General features: G+C 44.9%; 1 pseudogene; it reads left to right on the top strand.

The window, feature by feature from the left end:
* Nucleotides 1–14664, top strand: part of LOC139548064 (bridge-like lipid transfer protein family member 2) — a 28277-nt pseudogene that overhangs the window by 7533 nt on the left and 6080 nt on the right.

The following is a 14664-nucleotide window of genomic DNA, read 5'->3' as shown; positions in this document are numbered from 1 at the left end:
TAGTGCACTACATTTGACCATTGCTCCATACCTTAATTATTTATATTAATATTGATAATATTATCTTCATATTTATACTAAATTATTTCCCCCCTTGTGCCAGTGAGAATCCAGGACTATCCTCGTTACCTGTTTGAGATCCGGGACTGGGGGCTGTCAGGCCGTCTGATCAGGACCGAGCAGGATGGGCAGGGCCGTGCTCGCCGCAGGCAGATGCTGCCACTAGGCCAGCCATGGGGAGATGTAACCATCCACAGGAACATGCCACCACTCAAGTTCTACTGCGATTTCAAATGTGAGTCAAGTGTTTCAATGAAACACGAACCTCAAGGCGATCCTCATTATTTGTGATCAACACTTGTATTTTCAACAGTCGGCAATAGACACACACCGGACGATCACATACAGTGCATTTGGAAAGTATTCAGACCCCCTCACTTTTTCCACATTTTGTTGCGTTAAAGTGTTATTCTAAAATGTATTCAAATTTAAAAAAATCCTCATCAATCTACACACAATACCCCATAATGACAAAATGAAAACAGGTTTTTACAAATGCCTTTTTTTACAAGTATTCAGGCCCTTTGCTATGAGACTCAATTGAGGTCAGGTGCATTCTGTTTCCATTGATCATCCTTGATATGTTTCTACAACTTGATTGGAGTCCACCTGATTGAACATGGTTTGGAAAGGCACCCACCTGTCCTATATAAGGATGACAGTTGACAGTGCATGTCAGAGCAAAAAACAAACCATGAGGTCGAAGGAATTGTCCGTAGTGCTCCGAGACAGGATTGTGTTGAGGCACAGATTTGGGGAAGGGTAACAAAACATTTCTGCAGCACTGAAGTTCCCCAAGAACACAGTGGCCTTCATCATTCTTAAATGGAAGAAGTTTGGAACCCCCAAGACTCTTCCTAGAGCTGGCCTCCCGGCCAAACTGAGAGAAGGGCATTGGTCAGGGCGGTGACCAAAAACCCAAAGGTCACTCTGACAGAGCTCCAGAGTTCCTCTGTGGAGATGGGAGAAACTTCCAGATGGACAACCATCTCTGCAACACTTCACCAATCAGGCCTGAGTGGTAGAGTGGCCAGATGGAAGCCACTCCTCAGTAAAAGGCACATGACCGCCCACTTGGATTTTGCCAAAAGGCACCTAAAGGACTCTGACCAAGAGAAACAAGATTATCTGGTCTAATGAAACCAAGATTGAACTCTTTGGCCTGAATGCCAAGTGTCACGTCTGGAGGAAACCTGGCACCATCCCTACGATGAAGCATGGTGGTGGCAGCATCATGCTGTGGGAATGTTTTTTCAGCAATAGACTGAGACTAGTCAGGATTGAGGGAAAGTTAAACTGTCCAAAGTACAGAGAGATCCTTGAAGACCTGCTCCCGAGCTCTCAGGACAACGACCCTAAGCACACAGCCAAGACAACGCAGGAGTAGCTTCGGGACAAGTCTCTGAATGTCCTTGAGTGGCCTATCCAGAGCCCCAACTTGAACCCGATCGAACATCTCTGGAGAGACCTGAAAATAGCTGTGCAGCGACGCTCCTGATCCAACCTGACAGCTTGAGAGGATGTGCAGAGAAGAATGGGACAAACTCCCCAAATACAGGTGTGCCAAGCTTGTAGCATCATACCCAAGAAGACTTGAGGCTGTAATCGCTGCTAAAGGTGCTTTAACAAAGTACTGAGTAAGGGGTCTGAATACCTATGTATGTTTTATTTTTATAAATTAGCTTTTTTTGGTGGAGGGTTTTGCTTTGTCATTATGGGGCATTGTGTGTAGATTGGTGGGGGGGTATTTAATCAATTTTAGAATAAGGCTGTAACGTAACAATGTGGAAAAGGTAAAGAGGTCTGAATACTTTCTGAATGCCCTTTAACTTTATGTGAATCTGGATTTGTTAGTTTGATGACATCTAATCTCTTAACATATACTGGCAGTTGTGCTAATTCAACTCTTAACTATTATTTTCCCATCTCCTTCTCTCCATGCAGCCAATATATCCTTGTACACTATAGTGTGGGGGCCTTGCTGGGACCCAGCCTGGACCCTGATTGGCCAGGTGGTTGATCTGCTGACCAAACCCACGGATGACCCCTCCCCGCCTCTGGCCTGGTGGGACAAGAGTCGTCTGCTGGTACATGGACGCTGAATCACGGACATAGAACAGGCCAACCTCCATCAGCTGGCCACGGAGGTTAACACACAGTCTGATCAACACTTAGCTACTTACTGACTCAGGAAAATGTGTAGACCTGAGAATTAGGATTAGCAGCAATTGTGTTTGACATTTTGCTCTTTTGTAGGACCCCTATAACACTACAGAGAACATGCACTGGGAATGAAACAAAGTCAACTACGAGTGGAACCCTGGGCAGTTTGTCTTCAAAGGTGACATGGATGTCAACGTCAGGACAGCCTCCAAGTAGGTGGCAGACCGAAATCTGTCTTTTAAATATCAGAGATTTGGGGGGGCGGGTAATTTTTGGGGGAGCTTTTTCTTTTCTTGTTCTCAGGTATGATGACATCTGTTTCCTGTACCTGCCAAATCTGTGCATGATCCTTGACCTCCAGTGGCTTTGTCCTGGCAACCCCCATGACCATCACGCTGTAATGCTCTGCTGTGCGGAGAACATAGCTGATGTGACGTCAGGACAACCTCTCGACTCCTTCAGAGCCTTCCGCTCAGGGATCCTCAACCTCTCCATCACCATGGACCTCAACCAACACTGTGGCACAGGTGAGGCGGTTGAGCAGTTACCTTGTGATAGCTGTGTGGGTTGACTTTTTCCAGGTTCAATGAGGAATTCTCCAGAGGCTCCATCCCAAATGGCACCCTCTTCCCTATATAGTGCATTAATTATGATCAGCGCCCATAGGTTCCCTCAGTCAGGCTCTCAGTCAAGTAAGTCATGTAGCTAATAGGTTATCATTTGGGACACTGTACACTTGTTAAATCAAGTCTATGTATTTAGCTTGGATGCAGTAGTCAAGATGAATAATCAAACAATCATTAGCTCTGATGTTGACTGTCTGTTTATTGAAGGCCTGTTTCTGTCTCTCAGAGCCGTGCCAGCCCAGAATCCTCCTATACAGCAGTACCCTGCACTGGATGCAGAACTTCTGGACCAGCATTTCCAGACCCAACTGCAGAGGCAAGCTCTTCCACAGCCGCAGACCCATCCATAAGAAGCTGGGCCAGCACTACAAACAGATGTCCTATACAGCAGCCTTCCCTCAACTACAAGTGAGTAAATCACCAACACTATGGCTGTCCCAAATGGAACCCTATTCCCTTTTATAGTGCAATACTTTTGTAGTAGTGCACTATATAGGGAATAGGGTGCTATTTGGGACGCATCCACTCAATGCTTATGTTCAGCGTACATCCCTAAAGCAAAGCATACAGTTTTATTGTCAATTTAGGATCAAATGGAAATGAAGACTCCTGTCTTTCTGCTTATTTGATCTCTTACTACTGATTCCATGTTTTCAGAGCACACTGTCCCTTCAATTGTCTTATTACCTCCTATGAGTGCTGACATTTGGGATTTGGCCTGTGTCTTTGTCTCTTCCCCAGGTGCATTACTGGGCCTACTTCACTCAGCAGAGGGGCATCCAGGTGGAGTGCAGCAAAGGCCACGTCTTCACCTGAGGGGCTCAGAGACTCATCCCACAGGGTAAAAAGAGCTGGCACAACACAGGTATAGTAATGCCACACTCTATTTATACACTCACGCAATGTTTTTAGGCCAAATGTTTTATTACATCTTCCCATATACATTAGTGCACTACTTGAGATCTGTTCAAAAGTAGTGCACTATATTTGGAATTTGGTATAATTTGAGACTGAGTTGTTGAGCAGCCTACCTGTTGGTCTAACTCGTGCGTGTGTGTGTGTGTGTGTGTGTGTGTGCGCGCGTCGTCTGTCCTCTCAGCGGGCACGGTGATGAGGAGGCTGATCTCTGAGTGGAACGTGACCCAGATGGTGTCAGATGACGGTGTCCCTGATGACGGTGCACCTCATGGCCTCCACCTGGGACGAGACGGCCGACCACTAGATCAACACCCAGGTGAAGAAGACCCACCTGCTCGGCCTGTCCTCCCTCAGTTACCAGCGTCCGAGCAACCGCATGGAGGAGGTAAGACAACGGGGAGGGGATGGTAGACATCCCAAAGTTGATGGCACAGACTGCGTCTCCATTTGCACCCTATTCCCTATGTCGTTCACTACTTTTGACCAGGGACATTGCGGTGCCAGTTGGGACACAAATACAGTAGCTTTAAATGAATGATATTTGTTCTCTGTCTCAACCCTTCATTTGTAGTTCTCCAGTCAAAAGGCGTAGCTAGATCTCTTGTAAAAATGTGAAGCGTATAAATGGTGTTTCTCATTGTGGCAGGAGGTGAACCCAAAAGATGAGGTGAATGCCCCGTACACCCACAAGCTGTGCCTGGTTGACCTGCGAGCCTCCTGGACCACCACTAACAGGAACATAGCGTTCGGTCTGTACGATGGCTACAAGAAGGCAGCTGTTCTCAAGAGGAACCTCTCCACAGAGGCTCTGTAGGGCCTGAGGATAGACACTACGCTGCAAGCTGCCAAGAAGCTCAAGCGCTCTTTGTCCAACTACTCCAGCGGCCACAGCACAGCCCCCTCCACCCCAACCATGCCCAGCACTAGCCGCCCTGAGAAGAGCCAGCACGAAGGTAGGATGTTTCCCCTGGAGTAACAGAAGTGCAGCCTAATTCCTTGTGAATGAATGGTCTTTCATGTGATTTTCTTTTAAGGGATTTTCAGATTTTATTGAACAGATAGTGAGAGAGGATGACAGTGGAGAAAGAAAGAGAGATGTGCAATAGGCCGGTTTCGAACCTATGTCAACACTAGATATGTATGCCAGATGCTGCAGCATTACTGCTAGACCAGCCAGGCCACATGAATGGTCTTTCAATGTGATAAGTTACTACCTCTGTTTCTTCAACTCTTCCTTCCTCCTCTCTCTGCAGTGACATCCATGCTGCAGAAGCTAATTGAAGAGACTGATACGTTTGTGGTGTTCTCAGAGGACTCTGGTGTGAGTGATCAGCTGTGTGGCATCGCTGCCTGCCAGACAGACGACGTCTACAACCGCAACTGGTTCATCGAGCTGGTCAACTGTCAGGTACAACTAGTCTGGGACTTTAGGTTCATGGCAAATCAGATTAAGATTGTAAAGAGCAGTGGGCCAATCACACTTTTAATGCCCCAGAAGTTAACAATTATGTTTGCTAACAGGACCTTATTGGACAAAGACAAATATGGAAAGAATGTTCTGCGTCTCAGTCATTTCGGATCCTTAGCGATACTGAAAACAGAACCTGTTCTATTTTTAGCAACATTCTAATATAAAATGTTCTGCCAATCTAGCATTTTATTTAGCATGTGACACTCCAGTCTCCAGGGTTATAATCCTGCTCTGCTGTCTGTCTGTAGATGATGTTGCGTGGCACAGAGACAGCTGGCTGCGTGCTGGTGTATGCTGCCAAGGCCCAGCTGCTGCAGTGTGAGCACCACCCGGCCTGGTACAGCGACACCCTCAAGCAGAAGACCACCTGGACCTGTCTGCTGGACGGCATGTAATACTTGGAGCCCCATGGAGCCCAACCCCTCAGAGCAGGAGGACTGGCAGCTGTGGCTTGAGGTGGGCCAGTGAAACCATTATTAACACGCTCTTAAAGATGCACTATGCAGAAATCGCTCCGCCATTTCCTGGTTTCGAAAATTCTAATAGTTTGCCTAGTTTCAGTTTGCGACAAAGCAAGCAAGTATAGTGTTGAGAATCATTGTACCATTAAAACCACTGTGAAATATATTTTCCATAACCAAAAATTTTGAATTTTCAGCTGTAAAAGAAAAAAGTTAAACGCAAAAACAGAACTTAAGAAAGGGGAAGCATAGAAATAGCGCACGTAGAACAGATCTAACGGTTCAATGAGTGACAGATCTGACTCACATTTCTATGTAAATTTGGTCAGGTTGCCCAAAAGGTTACATTTTGCCACTTTAACAGAAACTACCATAAATTATCATCTGTAGCATTGAATGGTGATGTGTTGCATATGGCTCATGATGGCTTACATTCAGGCTCAAGTCCAAGTTGCATGACAGAGTATTTCTGTATTAGGTCCATAACAGAGAGCGTATTTGTGCAGTTAGTCTTTCAGATTCAGGGTGCTGTCATAGCTTTGACCGTGTGTCTTTGCCTTGGTTGTGTGTGGTGCGTCTGCAGGTGAAAAACATTGAGGAGCACAGGAAGCGTCACCTGGACTCAGTGCTGGAGCTGATGGAGAATGGTCAGGCTGTTGGAGGCATGGTCAGCACCACCACAGGTACTGCTGCTCCTCACACATCCACTCTACTTCATAGAATGCACTCTGTTTAAACCATGGCCCTGCAAAACTGAACATCTCAACTTGATCTGAATCTTTCCTAAAAGGGGGAATTCCCCAAAAATGTAAATTTATATTCACCATCTCCAGCACCATAAGTGTCTACATATTTGTAAACTGCACATTTTATATGTTCTGTAGTTTAAAAGTTCCACATGATGATGATAAGGTTAAAAAGTGGTGGAATTACCTTTTAACTTGTGTCAAGGTAAATGTAACACTTCCTCTCTGTTCTGTGTATCCAGACTGGAACCAGCCGGCCCAGGTGAATGACACCCAGCAGGTCCAGCGTATCATCTCTCGTTGCAGCTGTCGCATGTACTACATCGGCTACAGCCACGACATCGACCCTGAGCTGGCCACGCAGATCAAACCCCCAGAGATACGGCGCAACGAGAAGGAAGACCTGCTGAAAAAACAAGCTGGTAAGGCAACCCATAGAGATCATAAACTCAGCAAAAAAAGAAACGTCCTCTCACTGTCAACTGTGTTTATTTTCAGCAAACTTAACAGGTGTAAATATTTGTATGAACATAACAGGATTCAACAACTGAGACATAAACTGAACAAGTTCCACAGACATGTGACTAATAGAAATGGAATAATGTGTCCCTGAACAAAGGGGGGGTCAAAATCAAAAGTAACAGTCAGTATCTTGTGTGGCCACCAGCTGCATTAAGTACTGCAGTGCGTCTCCTCATGGACTGCACCAGATTTGCCAGTTCTTGCTGTGAGATGTTACCCCACTCTTCCACCAAGGCACCTGCAAGTTCCCGGAAATTTCTAGGGGGAATAGCCCTAGTCCTCACCCTCCCATCAAACAGGTCCCAGACGTGCTCAATGGGATTGAGATCCGGGCTCTTCGCTGGCCATTGCAGAACACTGACATTCCTGTCTTGCAGGAAATCACGCACAGAATGAGCAGCATGGCTGGTGGCATTGTCATGCTAGAGGGTCATGTCAGGATGAGCCTGCAGGAAGGGTACCACATGAGGGAGGAGGATGTCTTCCCTGTAACGCACAGCGTTGAGTTTTCATAACTGTGACCTTAATTACCTACCGTCTGTAAGCTGTTAGTGTCTTAACGACCGTTCCACAGATGCATGTTCATTAATTGTTTATGGTTCATTGAACAAGCATGGGAAACAGTGTTTAAATCCTTTACAATGAAGATCTGTGAAGTTATTTGGATTTTTACGAATTATCTTTGAAAGACAGGGTCCTGAAAAAGCGACGTTTCTTTTTTTGCTGAGTTTATAATGCACTGTTTTATACAATATTATTATCATTTTAATTTTTTTATCAATTTCTAGGATGAAAAATGTACTGAATTTGTTTGTCCTATTTGAATGCCAAAATCCATTCTGGTGTTCTATTTCATTCTGAGGCAACCTACATCCTCAAATACAGTGTTGGAACATGCAGACAGTTTTTTGCTGTGTTATTGAGTGTAAAGGCTTGAGCCCTTGGTATCTTTCCCCCCACTGTACTATCAGGGGCTGTAGACACCTTCACCCTCATTCACCATGACCTGGAGATCTCCACCAACCCTGTGCAGTATGCTATAATCCTGGACATCGTCAACAACCTACTGCTGCACGTTGAGCCCAAACGCAAGGTAACGAGATGTCAACATCTGACTAGGCCGTGTTTTGTCCTATAGCATTTGCAACTGTGTAAGGGGCGAATCCTACCTCCCACTTAAGTCGAATTTTCACTTAGCCATGCATTGAGGTCAATGGGAGACTAAGTGACATTTTTACATGAGTGGAAGTTGGATTCACCCTTACTGTATGATAGCTGAAGTCTCTCTGAACTTTACAAGTCCCTTTGCATCCCAAATGGCATGGTATTCTCTATGTAGTGCATGACTTTTGACCAGGGCTTTAAATAAGGTGTCATTTGGGATGCCTCCTGTCCTACCCTCTGACCATGTTGTGTGTGGGCTCTGTCCCCAGGAGCACAGTGAGAAGAAGCAGCGAGTGCGTTTCCAACTGGAGATCTCCAGTAACCCAGAGGAGCAGCGCAGCAGCATTCTACACCTGCAGGAGGCCGTCAGGCAGCACGTGGCCCAGATCAGACTCCTGGAGAAACAGATCTACTCCAATATCAGGGTGAGCCTTGTGAGGTGAAAACCAAAGTTGAAGGTAATTCCGATGGGAGGGACGATACAGTTGTATTCGATCTAGTTTACTTTATTCAATTATAATCTATAGTGGGAATAAACACATCCCTAAGCTCTGAAATATCTACTTGGTGAGTGTGTATTTGACCTGTGTGGTGTGTGTGACCTCCCTCAGGCCCAGCCTGAGGAGCTGAGAGGAGATGAGCTGTCAGAGATCAACGTGAGGCTGCAGAGACTGACATGCAGATGAAGAGTGAGGAGCTCAACATCCTCATCAGGTCAGCCCAACACCGCCACACACACCATCATTTCAAGGACTAGGAAACTACTCAGCCAACCATGGGAAGTCTCCTGTGTTCTTCTCTGGATGTCTCGCTCTGCTCCCAGATGTTTTAAAGACTTCCAGCTGCAGAGGGCCAATAAGCTGGAGCTGCGTAAGCCCCCGGAGGACGTGAGTGTGGTTCACAGGACAGAGATCTGCTCTGCCCAGGCCCGCTGGTGTCTCACTGAGGAGGATGGACAGCTGGGCATCGCTGAGCTGGAGCTGCAGAGGTTCATGTACAGCAAGGTGGGTGGGCATGGGGCAGGGAGGACACTGCTCTGTCCTTACAAGGAGATGACCCTAACTCTTTTCATGCTGTGCTTCGGCAAGAGAGCTGGGCCCATATTCACCAAAAGTCTCAAATTAGGAGTGCTGAAATTAGGATCAGTTTTGCCTTCTAGATAGTAATGAATGAGATGATATAGACAGGGGGTACCTGATCCTAGATTAGTACTCCTACTCTGAGACGCTTTATGAATGCGGGCCCTGATGTTGACGCTAAACGTCTGTTAAACTGACTCCTCCCACAGCTGAACAAGTCAGACGACACAGCAGAGCATCTCCTGGAACTGGGCTGGTTCACCATGAACAACCTGCTCCCCAACGCTGCATTCAAGGTCAGGAAATAGTGCTAATCTGACCTTTTCTTTGGTAAGGGCAGTCTGCAGCTCAATCCGTGTATCGTTTTGGATACATTTTTACAACATGAGCTATGAACCTGTGAAGCTTACAAATATGTCCTCTAAAAGGGAACTTTGATAGGGCAAGCCTTTTTGTTTTTTCAATATTTTGTTAGAAGTTTTAATCTCCTGCTGTGACTGATCCAATGATTCCAGGCCATGCTGCACCCAACATGTAGTGCTCACAAATAACTCTAATGCAGTGTTTGCTTGTGTTGTTAACTCTCCTTGGTTTCCCCTGTGCAGCACGTGAGGGTATGTATGGTGCTGGTACAGTAACTGGGAGTTCATGTCACTGTTGTTGACACCATACTGTTCATCATCCAGTCAGCATCACGGAAATCCCACTCAGAATATTATGGCTATCTCCCAAATGGCACCCTATTCCCTATATAGTGCACTACTTTTGACCTGGGTCCTGGCCAATAGTAGTGCTCTATTAATGGAATACGGTGCCATTTGGGACTCAGACTTTGTTATTCAGCATTGCATGTCCATCATGGGACTGGGTCACTAGAATGCCCAGCTACACAGTCCTTCGTCTTATTGCGTGCCCCTCGTTGCATTTGCACCGTCATCTGAGTGCTGTATGGTACCATGCCTTGCGTCGCTGTATGAGTCATGTTTGTTTTGCAGATTTTTCCCCGCTCATATGGGATATTTAGAAGGTAAAATCCATATAGTTGTGAATTGATTCATTTATCCTCCTGCTCACAATTCATGCTGTATAGACACATGTTCAGATTCATTGTATTATCTTTACAAAATATTTGGAATTTAAATTGGTTTCCTACATTACAGGAAACATATTTTGGGGTTGCTTCATGAGTCAGCGGTTAGGAGCATGGCATTATTCAAGTAATTATTTTGTTTACGTCCCGAATGACACCATATTCCCTATATAGTGCACTACTTTTGGTGCCATTTGGAATGCAACCTCTGTGACTTAACTTCATGAAACGTGTCTCCTAGGTGGTGTTGCATCCTCAGATCCCGTGTCAGTCTGGCCGTCAGTTTGCCCTGCGCATCTTCAGTAAGGTCCACCCCCCAGTGGGAGGTATCTCAGTCAAGGAGCACTTTGAGGTGAGGAGGAAGCATGTGATCATAACATTAGAGATGTCATAAGGTATGTATGTGGTCATAACATTGAAGATGTCGTAACATGATCATAACATTTAATTATGAAAACATTGGGAGCATACAGTTAAACGTGTTTCTCTGTTGTAATGTGTTTGTGTCACCAGGTGAATGTGTTTCCTCTCACCATCCAGCTCATGTACCAGTTCTTCAAAAGGATGATGGGATTATTTTTCCCAGGAAGGAACGTGGAGGAGGAGGAAGTTGCTGATGAGGAAGACAAGTCCCGAATGGTCACTACTGGTATGTATTGCCTCTACCTGCTAGCATCCTGTCCAGGGGGTGTACTTGTACATCAAGCTACAGAAGCTGGGTGCCTGCCCTATGGGCCATTCTGACTCAGACAAGGCTTACTAACTTACCAGTTATTGATGTGCAACAGTTATGCTTTACTATATATACATTCACTTGCCCTCAAGTCTCCATCCATCCTCTACATGTTGACCAGCCTGAAATCCACACCTGTCTCCACCCAACCAATCAATATTAGTTTCCATTGTCTGCCAACTCTTGTGTGGTATTCGATAGGTAGTTGCTGTGTCACCCCTGGTGTCTATTAAAAGCCTGGGTCTAGTGTGACCTTGAGGGCTGTGTGAGAGGGTGCATCCCACATGGCACCCTATTCCCTAAATTGTGCACTATGGGCCCTGGTCAAAAGTAGTGCACAATAAAGGGGATAGGGTGCCATTTTGGAAAGTACAGGAGTGTAGGGTGTGGACTCTAGAGTGGTAGTCGTTCAGAGGCCGTAGTGGTGCTTCTGCTGTCTTTCTTGAACTCACATCCACACTAGTTTTTCTTCCTGGCACTGGTTCTACTGATTGTAGCTATTTCAAAGAAGGATGTAATAACTTGCAATTACTGTGATATGTGGTTGTTTTTCCTACTAAACTTAGTTGAGTGCACTGACTGTAATCGCTCTGGATAAAAGCATCTTCTACATCAGGGGTGTCAAATTCAATTAGGGCCATATTGAAAAAACAACACATTTGCAGCCAGACATTGTCTGCTATGTTTTTTTATACAAAAAATAAAACGTGCGTACAACTGCGACTCAAACTGGCCATTGTTTTTATTTGAAAAAAAACATATGTGCCTGATGTCCCTTTTTATAATGTCCACTTATGTATACATAGGATGCCTTATACAGTGGTTTGCGAAAGTATTCACCCCCCTGTCATTTTTCCTATTTTGTTGCCTTACAACCTGGAATTCAAATGGATTTTGGGGGGGGGGGGGGGGGGTTGTATCATTTGATTTACACAACATGCATACCACTTTGAAGATGCAAAATACTTTTTGTTGTGACACAAACAAGAAATAAGACAAAAAACAGAACTTGAGCGTGCATAACTATTCACCCCCCACAAAGTCAATACTTTGTAGAGCCACCTTTTGCAGCAATTACAGCTTCAAGTCTGTTGGGGTATGTCTCTATAAGCTTGGCACATTTAGCCACTGGGATTTTTGCCCATTCTTCAAGGCAAAACTGCTCCAGCTCCTTCAGGTTGGATGGGTTCCACTGGCGTACAGCAATATTTAAGTCATACCACAGATTCTCAATTGGATTGAGGTCTGGGCTTTGACTAGGCCATTCTGAGACATTTAAATGTTTCCCCTTAAACCACTCGAGTGTTGCTTTAGCAGTATGCTTAGGGTCATTGTCCTGCTGGAAGGTGAACCTCTGTCCCAGTCTCGAATCTCTGGAAGACTGAAACAGGTTTCCCTCAAGAATTTCCCTGTATTTAGCACCATCGATCATTCCTTCAATTCTGACCAGTTTTCCAGTCTCTGCTGATGAAAAACATCCCCACAGCATGATGCTGCCACCACCACCATGCTTCACTGTGGGGATTGTGTTCTCGGGGTGATGAGAGGTGTTGGGTAAGGCGCCAGACAAAGCTCAGTTTAAGTCTCATCTGACCAGAGTACCTCCTTCCGTATGTTTGGGGAGTCTCCCGCATGCCTTTTGGCAAACACCAAACGTGTTTGCTTATTCTTTTCTTTAAGCAATGGCTTTTTTCTGGCCACTCTTCCGTAAAGCCCAGCTCTGTGGAGTGTATGGCTTAAAGTGGTCCTATGGACAGATACTCCAATCTCTACTGTGGCGCTTTGCAGCTCCTTCAGGGGTCTCTTTGTTGCCTCTCTGATTAATGCCCTCCTTGCCTGGTCTGTGAGTTTTGGTGGGCAGACCTCTCTTGACAGGTTTGTTGTGGTGCCATATTCTTGCCATTTTTTTAAATAATGGATTTAATGGTGCTCCGTGGGACGTTCAAAGTTTCGGATATTTTTTTATAACCCAAGCCTGATCTGTACTTCTCCACAACTTGCCCCTGACCTGTTTGGAGAGCTGCTTGGTCTTAATGGTGCCGCTTGCTTGGTGGTGCCCCTTGCTTAATGGTGTTGCAGACTCTGGGGCCTTTCAGAACAGGTGTGTGTGTATTTATTTATTTTATATTATATATATATATATATATATATTACTGAAATCATGTGACACTTAGATTGCAAACAGGTAGACTTTATTTAACTAATTGGTTGCACCAGATCTTATCTATGGACAGATAGATAAGCCCTTATCTAAGGGCTTCATAGCAAAGGGGGTGAATACATATGCATGCACCACTTTTCCGTTTTTTTTAAAGTTTTTTTTTCACTGCACCCAATTTGGACTATTTTGTGTATGTAAATTACATAAAATCAAAATCTATTTAAATTACAGATTGTAATGCAACAAAATACGAAAAATGCCAAGGGGGATGAATACTTTTGCAAGGCACTGTATATGTCTATCGTCAGCCAATCTTTCTCAAATCCTTTCGGGTTAAACTTGGAGAGGAAAGTTAGGTCTCATAACTACCTACAGAAAGGATGCTTCTAATGAAGAGTTACAAATAGCCATATTAGACTGAAAGATGTATGGTCATTTCGTCAGACTTGTGAGGCTCACTGGTTGCTCATTCAACATATTTGCTGCTACTTCACTCAAACCCATTTTAAGTCTCCCATCCTAACTGTTTTACATTTCCTGAGACCAACCAGAAATGTTTCCTTTGCCAGATTTTCATAAAACAGCAACACATGTGGTGTCGTTTCTGCATTACCAAATGTTACGCAAGGCAAAAGAGTTGGCTACGCTTCAATTGCTAGTTCGGTGCTTCGGACTGCAGGGTTGTAAGCACTGCCGGAGCGCACTGGTGCGTCGCTCTGCCACTTCTCACAATGGTGCTCGTTTAGTAAAGTTAGATCAAAGATGAATCAATGTCTTGAAATATCACATAATGATTCATTAGTATTCTACATAATCAAATATAATCGCATAGTATGTTACTATTATACCAACAACACCACCTTCACATTTTAGGATGGTTAGGTGAATGGTAGAAAGAAATTATCGTGCGACCAAAACTCAACAACGCGCCTCTAGGCAGAAGGTACTCACGAAACAGTAATTCAAGAAGATCTAAATGCATATGCTGCCATTTTTTTGTATTAATGTAGGCTACACTGTCCCGCAGAATCATCCTGTTGTCTCGCATTTGGGTATGCATGTGTCTGTACACTTTCCCTCCGCTGTAAACCGAACACACGAAAGCAGCGCAATTGACTTTGAATTCACGGATGTACGCGCATCATGCTGTAATTTCATAAAGTAGATCACTCAGCTGTCGAGTAATTTTATACTCCCTTGTGTGTCCTATTGTTCTTAGTAGTAATGTATACCCGCTTGTAAATCCTTTATCTTTGAACTTTTTGACAACCAAGATGTCAGTTTCCGTAGGCTACAGCAATGACCCTTCGGAACCGAAACTTGGCATGGACATTTAGTCTACAACACATTTAAACTTTCGGTCTGGTAGAAGATTCGGTCAGTGCCATTGGTGACGATATGATACAGTGCATTCCCAGGTTTATGCCTCGTGTGTGGGTCTGGGAAGAGTGGTGTTTGTGGCAATGCACT

The sequence above is a fragment of the Salvelinus alpinus genome, chromosome 21 (assembly GCF_045679555.1).
Source record: "Salvelinus alpinus chromosome 21, SLU_Salpinus.1, whole genome shotgun sequence".
In the NCBI taxonomy this organism is placed as follows: domain Eukaryota; kingdom Metazoa; phylum Chordata; class Actinopteri; order Salmoniformes; family Salmonidae; genus Salvelinus; species Salvelinus alpinus.
The sequence above is the reverse complement of the archived record's forward strand: the minus strand, read 5'-3'. Positions and strand labels throughout refer to the sequence as shown.